Genomic DNA, 16,845 nt, shown 5'->3' with positions numbered 1-16,845 from the left:
AATACATGAAAGCCACAGATCAAGTAAACGGAGTAAGACGTGTGTACACTTCAACAGTCAAATCATAACTGAGTCCAAGTCTAGCGGCCGTTAGCTGACTGGCCACTTATGTGGCACTGCTGCTGCATGGCTGGCAGACAGCGCCGCATGAGCGTAACTGCGCAGCGGCACTTTGAAAGATCGGCGAGTCACAACACTTTTCCCCCCTTTGAATTTTTTGCACAGGTCTTGATGGAGGTGGCCTGTAGATTGCTAACATCCACAGGTGTTGTTTGACTGGCCGTAAAGTCTCGAGGAGGAGGCTTCCCGTACGGACGGAAGTGTCCCTGATGATAACGGGTTGAGACGACAGGAGGCGTGGGGGTCATATCTGCTGGGGCCCCGTGCACCAATCTGCCTGTTGCGGCAAGTCTGGTTGTTATAACAGGAGACAAGGGTGATGTATCCGCGTCCGTAGGAGAAGGAGGCGAGTAGAGTTGCTCCGACAGATGATGGTCATCTGGTTCCTGCATGGGCACGTCTCCTGGTGGCGTCAGTTCTTGTGCTGGCACTGATATGATGGTAAGAGCACTGCATTGTGAGTAATGAGAGATTCCAGTATCCCGTGTGTCAGGTAGAGCCAAAGGGGTTGTAGCGGCATCCGGAACAGCCGTTGCCAGCACACGAGGCCGAAGCTGGTCCGAATGACGCACTGCAACACCCATGTCCGTCTGGATTTCATACAGGCGTTGGCCACGGTGTCGTAAGATGCGGCCAGGACTCCATTTTGGCCGCCTGCCATATCCCCGTACCCATACAAGGTCGTCGACGGTGAACCAGCCAAGCGAAGACACCCGCAGCCGTGAAGTGGAAGGCCACAGAATATGAAGTAGCGTGCGGGGCTGTCGGCCATGTAAGAGCTCAGCCGGGCTGTGGTGGCCCATGGGGGTGAAATGGTAAGAAGCCAGAAATTGGAGAAGTGCATCATCAGCAGAAGAAGTCAGGAGTTTCCTCATCTGAGCCTTAAATGTGCGGACCAGTCGTTCAGCCTCACCGTTTGACTGTGGATGGAACGGAGGGGTCGTGACATGCATGACGCCGTGATGCGCTTAAAAATCCTCAAAATCGGAAGAGGCAAATTGCGGACCATTATCAGTAACAAGAGTAGAGGGAAGGCCTTCCAAAGAGAAAATGCGAGCTAGAGCATTGGTGGTTGCTGCGATGGTAGGCAACATGCAACGGACAATGAAAGGAAAGTTAGAGTAAACGTCAATAACGAGAAGCCAATAAGTACCTAAAAAAGTCAGCATGAATACGCTCCCAGGGCTTCTCAGGCGAAGGTCACGGTGCCAAAGATGACTTCGGGGAGGCGGCCTGTGACGCACAAGGGCCGCAGGCAGTGACCATGTGTGCGATTAGAGTCAATGCCGGGCCAATACACATGACAGTGCGCCAGAGATTTTGTGCGAGAGACACCCCAGTGCCCTTGGTGAAGGAGGCGCAAGACCGAAACACGCAAAGATGCAGGTACCACAACACGCGGCGAAGCATTTTTGGTGGAAAGAAGGATAACACCATCCCTAGCCGTGAGGCGGTAACGCAAAGCGTAGTAGTTCCGCAATGGATCAGAAGTCTTAGTGGATGGATGATCTGGCCAACCCTTCTGAATACAGCGTAAAACGCGGGAGAGGGTAGGGTCAGAACTCGTAGCAGCCGCCAGCCGGTCCCCGGTGATGGGGAACCCGTCCACAACCCGCTGCTCGGCAACATCCAGGTGGAAACACAAAAGTTTGTCCTATCGAACGCCAGATCAGGACCCATGGGAAGGCGAGACAGTGCATCAGCATTCGAAAGTTGAGCCATCGGCCGGAAATGAATCTCATAATTGAAACGAGACAAGTAAAGAGCCCAACGCTGGAGGCGGTGTGCAGCCTTGTCGGGAAGTGACGATGGATGAAACAAGGAAACAAGTGGTTTGTGATCCGTAACAAGATGAAATTTAGATCCATAGAGAAAAACACCAAACTTATGAAGAGCATAAATAATGGCCAAAGCTTCTTTTTCAATTTGAGAATACTTTTGTTGGGCATCCGTGAGCGTTTTGGAGGCATAAGCAATGGGTTGTTCAGAACCGTCAGAAAAACGGTGCGCAAGGACTGCACCGACCCTGTATTGAGACGCGTCCATGGCAAGAACAAGAAGTTGGCCAGGTCAATAAGTAGCCAGGCACGGGGCCTGTTTCAGCATAGTCTTCAATTTCTGGAAAGCCGCATCGCATGACGCGGACCAGTGAAAAGGCATGTTTTTATGCAACAGGCGATGCAACGGCTGAGCCATCGAAGCAGCAGATGGTAAAGATTTGTGATAGTATGCTATTTTCCCCAAGAAGGCCTGCAGTTCCTTTAAAGATGTAGGGCGAGGAAGGGCATCGATCGCAGCGACAGTTTGCTGAAGCGGACGAATACCATCCCGAGAGAGTTGAAACCCCTAGTACGTGATAGATGCCTGAAAAAATTTTGATTTCTGAAGATTACACTTAAGACCAGCAGTCTGTAAGACATGAAAAAGTGTGCGGAGATTTTGAAGATGTTCATCAGTGGTGGAGCCAGTGACAACAATGTCATCCTGGTAATTTATACACCCTGGGACAGTGAGCAATAATTGTTCCAAGAATCACTGAAAGAGAGCAGGGGCACTGGCAACCCCGAATGGCAATCGTTGGTATTGATAGAGGACGAAAGGCGTGTTAAGGACCAGAAACTGCCAGGAAGCAGCATCAAGAGGAAGTTGATGATAAGCTTCTGACAGGTCAAGTTTAGAAAAATACTGGCCTCCAGCAAGTTTAGTGAACAATTCTTCAGGTCGAGGCATAGGGTAGGTGTCGATAAGGCATTTAGCATTTACAGTGGCTTTGAAAACAGTGAGACGATCCAGCTCCCGTTTGACCTGATCACGAAGGGCCACAGGAATGGGCCGAGCCCGAAAAAACTTAGGCCGAGCAGTGGGTTCGATCGTGATAAAAGCTTCAAAGTCGTTTGCACAGCCTAACCCAGGAGAAAAAAGGGATGAAAATGCCATCGACAAGGAATCCAATTGAGCATAAGGAATAGCATCAGAAACGATATTGACAGAGTCATCTATGGAGAACCCAAAAACACGAAAGGCATCGAAACCAAAAAGATTCTCTGCGTTACTATGGTCGACCACAAATATGTGAACAGTGCGAACAACAGATTTGTAAGATACCTCAGCATCAAATTGTCCCAAGAGAGAAATCTGTTTATTGTAAGTCCGTAATTGCCTAGTGACAGGTGACAGGATTGGAGAACCCAACTGAAGATACGTCTGAGAATTGATGATAGTGGCAGCAGAACCAGTATCCACCTGCATGCGAACATCTCAACCAAGTATTTGGACAGTGAGGAATAACTTCCCTGAAAGGGAAGAAGTACAATTGACAGACAACACAGAATCAGAATCAGCATCATGTTCATGAACATCTTGTATGCAGTCGGATTTGCAAACAGATGACACATGACCCTTTTTTTTGCATCTGTGACACACGGCCCAACGTTGTGGACAATATTCTTGTGAATGTTTCGTAAAACACCGCGAACATGAAGGAAGTTGCCATGGGTTTTGCTACAGTTTCTTAGTGGTTTGTTTAGGTTAGGCCGAGGCTGCGCTTGGGAGTGTACTGCGGCTACGTCGGCCGACGGGGACATGCCACACGCTTTGTCAAGATCGCACAGAGGTTGTATTTCCCCGACGTCACCCCATGCCTCTATTTGCGCTCCAGCGGCGCGAGAAATTTCAAAAGACTGAGCGATGGATAGGACTTCATCTAGAGTCAGATTTGCCAACTGAAGGGCTCATTGCCTAACTTCTTTGTCGGGCGCCGATTGGATAATAGCATCCCGTACCATGGAATTGGCGTAGGATTCTTTGTGAACTTCAGTAACAAATTGACACTTTCTACTGAGGCCGTGAAGTTCAGCAATCCAAGCGCGATAGGATTGATTCCGTTGTTTCTGACAACGATAAAAGGCAACACATGCGTTTGCTTTTGAAAATAGACAGACAGAAGTGATAGACAGACAGAAGTGAGCACATTTCAGCAAAGGACAAAGACATAGGATGTTTCAAAGGAGCCAATTGTGACAACAACCGATACATTTGAGGTGAAATCCATGAAAGGAACAGTGACTTACATGTTTGTTCATCCGCGACATGAAATGCCAAGAAGTGCTGTCAAAGACGTTTTTCGTAATCAGAACAGTCTTCCGCCGTCTCATCGTAAGGAGGAAAAGTAGGTAGAGAGAATGATGAGAGACGCCCCGCATTTGATGCCACGACGAAATCATGAATCGCATTTGTGAGAATCGTTTGCTGTTCTATGAGACCTTGCAATAGTTACTCTAAAGTAGCCATCGAAACATGTAGGTCAACGTTGGAAAAGAAAAATTCCATCCTCGTCGCCAATTGTTATAACTTCAAGTTGAACAAATATATTTCAAGGAAGACGAAATACATGAAAGTCACAGATTAAGTAAACAGAGTAAGACGTGTGTACACTTTAACAGTCAAATCATAACTGAGTCCAAGTCTAGCTGCCGCTGGCTGGCTGGCCGCTTACATGGCGCTGCTGCTGCATGGCTGGCAGACAGCGCCGCATGTAGAGGACGCGTGTAACTGCGCAGCGGCACTTTGAAAGATCGGCGAGTCACAACAGTTTTAGCCTGGAACTGTTTGTAATTATTCTAACAGCTCATTTTTGTAGTGCGAAGATGGTTCTTGTAGTGTGAAGATGGTTTTTAGATTTTTCATATTATGACCCCAGAAGGTGAGGCCATAGGTAATAGCAGTGTGAATGTAAGTGAAGTAGACTGTTCTTCTACATTGTTTACTAGACACATTACTAATTACACGTAGTGCAAAGCCAGCGAAACTTAACTTGCTAGTGACATGTGGGCTTTCCGATCCAAATTTTCATCTATGTGGGTACCTAAAAATTTTGTGACAGCTACTCTCTCAACTTCTTTATTTTGTATTCTGAGATCTAGGTCATTTTGTGACTTTGTTTTCATATAATGGATGTAATTAGTTTTGAAATATTTAAAGTTAACTTGTTCATTCAAACCAATTTTCTAAATATTAAAAACTATAGTTGCAGATGTTGGCAACACTTGGCCTTTGAAAAAACTGTTCTGATTTACAGACAAGAGATTGAATTTGTCAAGCACATTTGTAATACAATGTTTAATGACTGTCTATATTACTTCTGAAACTATAGATAACAAAGCTATTGGTCTATGATTTCCAACTTATTGCCCTTTTATACAGTGGTTTTATTTTTGAAATATTTAATCTTTGTGGAAACACTCCTTCTAATAATGATATATTTATGATATGTGAGAGCAATTCTGACACGACACTAGCACATTTTATTACGCCCAAAGCAGGTAATTCGTCAATCCCTGCAGACAATTTATTCTTCATTGTTTTTGTTATTCTTAGAACGTCTGGTTTATTTGTGGGGCACAGCAATATTGAATTGATACTTTGTTCTCTTTGAACACAGGTTTCACTATTCCTATGGCAATTTTTACTCAGATTGATGGGAGTATTTATGAAGTAGTCATTTATGTAATTTACAAAGGTAAGATTTGTGAGTAAAACACCACGATCATCTTTTAAAACAATGTCCTCTTCGTTTTTAACATTTTTGTTTATTTCTTTTTTTTTCACTGCATTCCATATTGATTTGATGTGTTTGTTGACCCTAAAATTACTTTGTCAATGTGCATTGTTTTAGCGTTTTCAATCACCTTCCTATAAATGTTCTTATATGTCTTAACATAGTCTGCAAATTGTTTGTCTTTGTTGTCTTTTTTTATTTGACTGAGATGTTTTAGAGTTTGACTAGATACTATGATAGCAGGCGATACCCACTGGCTGTCATTTCTTGGCATGACACTGATTTTTGTAAGCCTTTTTGGAAAACACATCTCAAATAGGTACATGAAAATACTACAAAAAGCATTGTATGAGTCATCAGTTGTTGTTTTTGAAAATATATGTTCCCAGGTTCCCTTTGCTAAAGTCTGAACAAAAGTATTTACTTTTTCTGTGCAGAAGTGTCTTTTATGTTCTCACTTTTATTTTACTACCTTGGGTATAGAAGAATTTTTGTACATGTGACAAGTGTGCTGTGATCTGAAAGACCTAAGTTTACATTCTGTGCCTCAGTGACACTATCTTCGATGTTTGTGAAGATATTATAAAATAGGGAAGATGAAAACTGTTATTCTACTGGGTTTCACACAGGGTGGTTTCATGTGACAGCTGTTTAGGGTACTCAGAAGCTGTCTCTTTTCTTCACTTTCAATCAACATGTTTCTTTTAGATCCCCACATAAAAATAATACTGACAAAATACTGGGGCTATGGATAAAATTGAGAGATAGGAAAGGCTACAGAACACAACCAACAAATGTCTAATATTAAAATTCAACCTGGCGTACTGCAGTACTTCAGAATATCCAGTAAGAAAGACAGAGTGAAACTTCACAGATGGGTCAAAATTATTCAGTCATTTCAGAGCATCTGATAAACTGTCACTGTCTCAATTGTTTGTAATTAGGAAAGACCAATATAGCTAAATATACACCTTAAATTGCCTCATGTGGTAATAGTCCTTATACATATCACTTAGTTAAAATTATACAAATAGCTTTACATATCTTCAAAATTCCTCGTGCGTTACTGCTAAAGACTCGACATAATATTGCTCAATTGCAAAATGAGGATCTGGTATGACCTTAAACATCTGTGGACCGAATGAAATGTGGAGGGACTTCCTAGGCATTATCTAGTTTCAACTTAAACTACTCATTAATTGTAGAAAACACATACTCCTTTGAATGCTTATCAGATTCCCTGAATCACAAAATAAAATCAGCATGTGTCACCTACTACATACATACATTAATTCTTGTTCCATAGATCATGAATAGGACATTTCGTAATGATGTGGAACGTGTCACTTTAACATAAGTTTTTTTTTTTAAACAAAATAATTGATTAATTAATTAATTTTTTCCCTGTTACTACTTCATATCTAAGAGTTCATCTATTGAGTAGAAGGAGTTGTCATTCAGAAATTCTTTTAATTTACTTTTAAATTCGGTTCGCTATCTGTCGGACTTTTAATACTATTTGACAAATGACCAAAGATTTTTGTGGCAGCATAATTCACCCCTTTCTGTGCCAAAGTGAGATTTAATCCAGAATAGTGAATATCATCCTTTCTTCTAGTTTTATAGCTATGCACTTTGCTGTTATTTTTTCATTGGGATGGGTTATTAATGACAAATTTCATAAGTGAATATATGTATTGTGAAGGTACTGTGAATATCCTGAGTTCCTTAAATAAATGTCTTTAAGGTGATCTTGGGTGGGCTCCAGCTATTATTCTGATTACACGCTTTTGTGCATTGAATACTTTCTCTCTTACTGACGAACTGCCCTAAAAAATGATGCCATATGAAAGCAGTGAATGAAAATAGGCATAGTAGGCTAATTTACTGATACGATTATCACCAAAATTTGCAATAACCCTAATAGCATAAGTAGCTGAACCTAATCGTTTCAGCAGATCATCAATGTGTTTCTTCCAATTCAATTTCTCATCAATACACACACCCAGAAATTTTGAGTATTCTGCCTTAGCAACAGACATACGTTCACAGTCTATATTTATCAATGGTGTTATGCCATTTACTGTACAGAATTGTATAAACTGTGTTTTCTCAAAATTTAGTGAGAGTCCATTTGCAGAGAACCTCTTAATAATTTTCTGAAAGACATTATTTGCAATTTCCTCAACTGATTCTTGCTTCTTGGGTGTGATTACTATACTTGTATCATCAGCAAAAAGAAATAACTTTGCATCTTCATGAATATAAAGTGGCAAGTTGTTAATATACTACGAGAACACAGAAATAAGACAAAAGCAGTGTGGTCAGTTGTTCAGTCTGAACTAGGAGCCAAAGTAAAAATTCATGAGATTTTGAAAATTAGACATAAAAATGAAATTATAGTAAACCCTGTTCAGATGTCAAGTTGTTTCAATGAATTCTTCCTAAACGTAGTAACATCGGATGTGGATATGACATTCTATCAGGGCATCACAAATTTGGAAAACAGCCAGAACACATCTTTTAAACAATTTGAAAAAATAACCCAAAGGGATGTGGAAAAGGAAATATTGTCTCTAAAAAACAAAACCTCACATGGGTGGGATGAAATAACAACATCTGTAATCAAGTATGTGTATGATATTATTTCCCAACCACTGTCAACTATTATAAATCAATCTTATGAACAGGGATGCTTTCCAGAGGTATTGAAATATGGTGAGATCAAACCTCTATTCAAGAAAGGATCGGCAGAAGATGTGGGGAATTACCGCCCTATCTCTCTCTTGCCGGTCTTCTCTAAAGTGTTTGAAAAGATTGCAGCAAAACAAATTAATAACTTTCTTACTGTAAATGATATAATTTTTAAAAACCAGTTCGGATTCCAACAGGGTAAAAGCACTGCGAATGCTATAAATGAGTTTATCCAAAAAATATGCTCCACGTTAGATAAAGGTAGAAAGGTCACAGGTATATTCTGTGATCTGACTAAAGCTTTTGATTCAGTGAACCATGCATTACTCCTCCACAAATTACAGATGTATGGAATCAGAGACACTGCTTTAAAATGGTTTAGCTCTTACCTGTCAGGTAGGAAACAAAGAGTAATTTTAACTTCAAATGGAACCAATTATTCATCAGACTGGAAAACAGTTCCCCAAGGAGTCCCACAAGGTTCGATATTGGGTCCCTATCTGTTTCTTTTTTACATAAATGACCTACCACTTGCTATTGATGTTCATTCAGTCTTATTTGCTGATGATACATCAGTTCTAATTGAAAATGAGGTATCTGAAAATATTCCAGAAAAACATCAGTTCTAATTGAAAATGAGGTATCTGAAAATATTCCAGAAAAAGCCAAAAACACTTTAGAAAAACTTGAATCTTGGTTCTATCAAAATGGACTAAAACTAAATGTAACTAAAACCAAAATGATGCAATTTGAAGCTAAATCAGTAGAAAGGAGTGAAATAAAGATAACTTGCAATGATCAGGATATCACAGAAGCAAACCACGTGAAGTTCTTAGGCCTAAATCTTGACAAAAATTTAAATTGGAAGGTACACATAGATTACTTAGCAAATCAACTGAACAACTTAGCATTTGCAATGTGTATTTTGTCAGGTGCCACAAACATAGATACCAGAAAGATAGTTTATCACTGCTACTTTGAGTCAGTTATTCGTTATGGCATAATCTTCTGGGGAAATTCAGCAAATGTCACTAGGCTCCTAGTATTACAAAAGAAAGTAATTAGAAACATGTGTGTTGCAAAAAAACGGGAATCCTGTCGACCACTGTTAAAAAATTTAAAAGTACTATCTATCCCCTCACTTTACATATATGAGATGGTGGTGTTCCTATATAGAAATCAACATACACTAGACAATTTCCGTTTTGACCACAACTACAGCACTCGCCACAGAGATAACTTCAAACTTCCAACACATCGTTTAAAACTTTATGCCCAAACGCCAGAGTATATGGGGTTAAAAATTTTCAATAAAATAAAAGGCAGTAATATATTTAAAATGGAGATTGGTTCACTGAAAAGATTGCTCTTTACTCTCCTGGTGGAAAAGTGTTATTATTCTGTCGATGAATTCATTGAGGACAGCTTCACAATCTGAACACAGGGATTGTAATACATTTATTATTTTATGTACATGTGTAGCTGTAACTTAGAAATGTAAAATATAATGTAAACTTTTGCAGTTCTCTTAAAAAAGTGAAAAAAGTTTCTTTTGTAAACCTTGACAAGTCTCCTGTACATCAAATCAAATGATTTGAAAATTGTATGTAATGAGATGAATAAACCACATAACATAACACATAACATTAAGAACAATAAGGGACCCTGTGGGACACCATTCTGATACCTCCCCAGTTAGAGGACTCTGCTGGTTTTTGTAGACTATCTGTACTGTTAATTTCAACCTTCTGCATTCTTCCATCACAACACAGTTATAAAAAGAATGTAAAGCAAAAGCAGTTGAGGAACAGATCTATGACAAATCATTAATATTCATTATCTTACGTAAGAACACATCTCACTATCCCATCAAAACCATGGTACCACTCTAAGTGCCTTTTGCAGGAAAACACTTGAAAAACTACTAATTCTCATTAATCCAAGGGGAGTAAAATATGAAAATACACCAAGAAAGTAAAAGCTCTAGTGCTCAGGATAATACATGGACTCAATATTTTTCCCAATAGTGTCCCTCAACCACAATTTTCTAAATATCTGATACAACAATTATTAATAATCTGTTCTCTACAACTAAAATTATAACTAGAAACACTGCTGGATTATCAACTCAAAATGAAAATCAGTTACAACTTTATTTTTTCCTCCATGATGACGAAGTTCAAGAAAGATGTTCTTAACATTTTCAATTTTCAAATTGCCATGGGAGGTTCAACTAGCATAAAAAAAGCTTGTAAAATGTCAAGTTATAGGCATGGAGAAATGCATATTCTGGGCCTATTTGTAGAACTTCACATAAAGGAAATGAGAAAACGTAATAAGCATATAAGCAGTTCATAAAATACAAAAAGATTCATGGTTAGGTTGCAGTTAGGTGTAACAGTAGCACATGCATGTAAACAAACTTCAGATTGACAGATGCATGCACCCACGTGGGTCACAAGCCAGGGAAGGTAATATATGTTATGTGATATCACTGAAACATAATGGCAACTCAAAAACTTGAAGGGCAGGAGGGGTAAAGCTCTGAATGGCAGTAGGGCAACTGTATGTTGTGTGTGCATAAGAGGGAGGCAAAAGGGGAGGATAATGGAGTATTACTAGGAAGAGGGGAAAGCAGGGAGAAGAGGAGGAATGGGTCCCTGTTAAATGGTGTGAAGGGGGACGCGGAGGGTTAGATGCAAGGAAGGAGAAAGGACACGAGTGGTGAGAGGAAGGTGGTGCTTCCAGCACTCAACACAGCACACGTGTACTTGCTAATGTGACCTTGAAGAAAACATGTTTTTTGAAGCACAGCATGTACCTACGATACAACACTAAGTAAATGTGAAAACAGATTATAGACTAAGTTATCTGGCAGCAGGTTAAACATCAATAACAGTTTGCACAGAACAACATCAAATTTGTAGATGGAAGGATCTTAACTTTTGTGTGACAAAAAATAAGGTTCAGGAGGGTTTAGTTAGGATTCTTAGTACAGTACTTGCATTAATTTTGAACAGTGTATCTCTGCATTAGCTTTCAGCAAACACAAAATTCAAAAGACGCTGGCAGTCACCTTATGAATTCACTATGGCATGAAAAGCACAACAGAGTTGCTTCAAGTCGATGAAAATTCTGTTATGTACAGATCAGAGTTCAACAGAAATTACTGCAGCTCGAACTTCAGATTCCATGTACAACAAGTCAGTAAGAAAAGAGTGCATATTGATTTTACTGGACACAGGTTAGAAAAATTTTATAAAGAAAAACTGAAGGAAACGGTCAATTCAGTGCAGATAAGAATTAAAAACTAGCGATCACTTTTAACCCTTACGAGAGGCACTTTGAATGAAAATAAGGAAACAAATGCTTCTAGACTGACTATGGCATCAGCTCATCTGCAGACGAGCTGAACATTAGTTACAAAAGTTACATGAAAATTCATCCACAAAGCAGAACTGCAAGGCAAATAATTGCAGATAAACATTAGTAAGGTAAACTTTATGCATTCTGTTGAAAGACAAAACAAAATCCTAGTCAACAAAAGAAACCTACAATGCAACACATGCAACAAAGCTGAATAATGCACAATGCCTGATGTCAAATGACAAAGACATAAACAACAGATGAGAGAGGGTAACTTCAAAGACCTCAAAAGCTTCAGAAATACTTAACTTCTCTGAAAATACAAAGAAGTATGTACCTGTACAATTCTTTTCACAAAAAATTTAATGTTTACTTACGACCACTTCAAACTTAAGCACTATATAACAGTCAACTGAGCAAGTACATTGTCCCAAATAAATTCTTAGTGAAAAACTACAGTTTACAACACAGGCAGTAGACAAAAATTCTTTCAAAAGATGATGGGATATTTTCCCATGAAGTTCATTACAGTTTATGCTCACAGAAAACCTATCCAATATGAAAACTAAACTTAATTATGATAGGAAAGACAAAGAAGAGGAAGAGTAGCACTAGTGTGTGGGTGCGTGGCTGGCTTGTCACAAGCAATAATGGTGCCAATCCACAAGGTTTGCATCATGCAGCCTCTGTTTACAGCAAGTGTTCACAGGTAACAGAAGCTGCAATTTAAATCACTTCAAAGACACACCACTGTCTCAATCAGGAACTTGTTGTGTGGCAGAATGAAATATAGTTAGCTGTTCTACTCTGACCTCTGGGTGACAGCATAAAATACACCATTTACCATTACTCAGTCAGCTTCTCTCATACAATTAGCAACATCATTACCATTCATTGTACCTTCCTTTGCTTCCACCACAAAACATTATCTGTACAACAGAAACACCACCACTTAAAACAAATGACACACCAGCTCTTGACTGTACATTGCCTTCAAACACATTAACCCACAGGACCTCTTGCCTGCTCACAAATAACCTCAATAAAAACAACCTCCTCACACATATCTTCATATCAACAAAACTTTGGTATCCTCTGGGGGATAATAAATAAAAGTCGTCACACCCCTCCTTATCAACTTACAGGGGTACATCATCCTCCATCATTCATTACAACTCATAGTACAGTAAATCACTTAATACATCGTAGCTTCATGCATCGAGTTAACCAATTCAGCAACTGCCACTTATGAAAGAAAATAGGCATGGACAGAAGAAGACCAAAAAGGAGAGAATGTAATGGGACTCATAAAGAAGAGAAAAGGAAGTCAGAATAAGTTCAGTCCTTTCGTTCCGCAATCTGGTATGTCACAAAGTATCACAGTGGTTTCGGCAAAACAAGTGCTAATCGTGTAATTCCAGAGTGTACATTCACAGCTCTCGTAAAGATAAGTGTTTAACTGAGTAATAACAATTAATTTAGACAATATTACATCATTAATAAGTAAATTAATACCTATTGTAAGCTATCTACTGAAGGTTTCACATTTTTTGAGTATTTTCTGGAAAAAGAAAACATTTCATAGGCATGAATTTTGGACTAGGATTTGTTTACATTGTCATATACTATAAGTTATATGATTACATCAATAAAGTAAAGTTTGTGTTGTTACTGTATTCTTACACACTATCCATTTGATTTTCTAGTAAGTAGCCGAAGTGAAAAGTTCTGAAGTAAGTGAAAAGTTTATATAGTGTAGGATCAATTCTTTTTCCAGAAGTTTTAAATTAATATCAGATATTTAGGCCTAAAATTTGTAATAAATTTAATATATTAATTTAGTAGTCTAGGAGGTTATTCTTGTTTTAACTTAGATTAAAGCCGTAGAATTGATAGTTCTGGAGTGTGGTGTGAGGGTTGTTGCAGTTTCTTTCATGTGGGTGACTGTAGCAGCGTGGGGATCGGGCAAATAAACAAGGCTACTGGTTGTGTAGTGGAACAGGAGGAGAAGATTGCTGCCCTTCAGGCAGAACTAGATAAAGCGAAACAAGATCTGGAAAAGTTAAGGGGGGAGAAGGGAAAAGAGGGGTGGGAAGTGACAACAGGTCAAAGAAGAAATAGGAATAGGACTTTCTCAGACAGTCTTGTTGTCAATGTGGAAAACAGGTTTGATCTGTTGTCACAGTTGGAAACTGATGAGCCACAAGTACATTTAGGAATACACAGGACACAGCAAACTTTCAAAAAGTGTTTGAAAGGTAAGAAGTCAGAAAAAGTTGTGAAAAAGAAGACAATTTTGTTCTTAGGTAAATCACATGGTAGAGGTGTTGGCCAACTGTTGCAGGATGAACTAGGGTCAGGTCACTAGGTCACAAGTTTTTTTAAACCTACTGCAAGTCTGGGTCATGTGACAAAGGATGTAGGTTCACTCTGCAAAGACTTCACAAAGGAAGGCACTGTGGTAATAGTGGGTGGGGTGCGCAACAGCATAGATAGGAACCCTAATTACTGAACTGAGAGTGACCTGGTAAAGATAGCTTCAGCACCGAGACATACTGGTGTTAGGCTTGTGTCTGTTCTGAGGCACCATGACTGGCCTCATTTAAGCTCTTCTGTCGCGAGAGTTAATTTAGAGGTGGACCGGCTGCTTGGATCAGGTATGGGATCTCATACTGGTGTGGTTTCTATTGACTCTTAACAGCACGTGGGACTATACTAGGCATGGCCTTCGCCTCAACAAAAAAGGGAAGGGAAAACTGTCTGGGCTAATGGCAAATAACTTAAGGGGAGGAGGGGGGGAGGGGCACTGTCACAAGTGGTAAAGTACCAGTGGCTACAAGTGACAGATTAGCAATTCTTTTAGGGTGGGGAGGGGAGAAACAAAAGATGTTCGGAGACAGACTGAAAATGACATTCACATTGATAAAACAGGCAGCCAGAAAGCATATTTTTAGGTACACAATTCTTGCACGCACCCTCTGATTGAAACAACAGATACTCAAAAATTGACAGGAAAATTTGGTTCATCCAGTTTTAATTCAGCCAGTGTGCAAAATCAGTTATTCTTACTGCATCAGCATATCCAAGGACTAAGGGGTAAGCTTAATGAGTTGCTTGTTTGTGTTGAAGAATTTGAGTTGAGCAAACCAGCTGATATAATCTGCCCCTCTGAACATCATGTGCCCACTGGTATAGATATGTTAAATGTTGAAGGATTCAAGCTAGCTTCTTACTTCTGTAGAGAAAATATGGAGAAAGGAGGAGTTGCTACATTTGTCAGAAACTATTTTGATTTCAAGAATACTGATATTCATAAATTTTGCTCAGAGCAGCACGTAGAAGCTTGTGCAATAGAACTAGTATTTCATGAAAAGCCCTTTATAATAGTAGGTATATACAGATCACCTTCAGGAAATTTTAAGCTCTTCATAAAAAAAATCTGGAAGCTCTGTTGTCCCTTCTCACAGTAAAAAACAAGGAAATAGTGGTAGCTGGTGATTTTCTGTGAATTTATTGAAAATCTCTGTCAGTGAACAATTATTGCAGTCAGTAACAGTATCATTCAATTTAATTCCTACCGGGAACTTCGCAACTAGGATATGTAAATGCTCTGAGACTGCTACTGACAATATCTTTGTAAACAAATCTAGGGAAAAAAGTCATATCACAAAACCAATAGTAAATGGGCTACCTGCTCACGACATGCGTCATCTTGTGTTAAATGTGGAAACTTGTCAGGATAAAAAATCTGTTAAATTTGAGTACAAGAAGGTAATAAATAAGTACAAAATTGAGAAATTCACGAAATTGCTTACAGACATGAACTGTATAGATGTTTACAATACTTCTGACTCAAATGGAAAATACAAAACATTCATTAATAAAGTTACCTCCACTTTTGAAAATAGTTTTCCCATAAAGGTAACCCAAATCATACATAAGTCAAAAAATAAACCATGGATTACACAAGGAATACAGATATCATGTGGGGCAAAAAGGAGACTGTATTTACTATCTAGGAACAGCTCTAATGTTAGCACTGAAATGTATTACAAAGAATACTGCAAACTATTGAGGCAAGTAATCCAGAAATTGAAGCAGCTTCATAATGAGAAAAAGATAATTACATTGAACAACAAAATAAAAATTGACCACAATCAACCCTGGGTACGATGCTGCAAGTAGACAGCTTTGCCTGTGCCCCATCTGCATTGCTATTTGCCTTCACCAAATCAGCAAGATGCCAAAAAGAGTCGAGGATGGCCTCAGAACCCAAGTGGCAGGCGTCATTCGTGCCGAGATGTGCCACTACATTCATCCGGTTGCATCCCATGTACTTGATAGCCGCCGGCAGGGCCTCATCCACATCACGGATGAGACCTCCTGCCAACCATACCGAATGCACACTGGAACTCTTTCCCACCTTGCCTGCTATCTCCCTGAAGGGCTCCATCACCCGCCTAACATTGGAGCTCCCAATGACAAGCATACTCACCCTCTGTAATTGTCTGGACTGGGCAGCAAAACTGACTGCTGGCCCAACACGAGAGGCATCCCGTGCTGGCTCAGAGTTAGCATCAACACTGGGTAGCACCTTGTACCTGTTGCCAAGGCATAGGGAGCCAGCCACCACACGGCCTGCTCTCTCTTTGCCTTCCACCCAGTGACACGCGAACCCACTGCTGTCTGCCACGCACTCTGGGGTGAGGATGGACCGGTCAGATGTTGTGCATCAGAAGCCGCAGTGACGTCCAGGTCACCAGGAAATTCCAGTGGCACTAAAGGTGTTTCAGATCCCGTCACTGGCGCCCCGACATTGCCACAACTTTGAGCATTAGCTAAAAGCTTGTTGATTGTAGCCAATGTAGCTTTCAGCTGTTTACGGACAGCAGCCAACTCTCCTTGTGTCTGCTCACAACAAGCACAGACCCTAGCCATATCGTACTGTGTACAAAAAAAAGATATGCTCTCAAATGGTGCTACTGAGTTTGAAAATATACCAAAGGAGAATAAAGTAACACTGAAAGTCGCTGTGCAGATTTCTCACTGTACTCTGAGACCACAAGATATTAAACAGAAATAAATTTCTCTACTGAAGTTGATGTATT

The 16,845-nt window shown here is 39.9% G+C and overlaps 1 protein-coding gene across 1 annotated transcript in view; it reads right to left on the bottom strand.

Moving 5' to 3' along the window:
• LOC124593960 (dynein beta chain, ciliary-like) overlaps positions 1–16,845 on the bottom strand; it is a 746,507-nt gene that overhangs the window by 654,711 nt on the left and 74,951 nt on the right. The gene's annotated exons all lie outside the window — the stretch shown is intronic.

Source organism: Schistocerca americana, chromosome 2 (assembly GCF_021461395.2).
Source record: "Schistocerca americana isolate TAMUIC-IGC-003095 chromosome 2, iqSchAmer2.1, whole genome shotgun sequence".
In the NCBI taxonomy this organism is placed as follows: Eukaryota; Metazoa; Arthropoda; class Insecta; order Orthoptera; family Acrididae; genus Schistocerca; species Schistocerca americana.
This window is presented reverse-complemented; position numbering and strand designations above follow the sequence as displayed.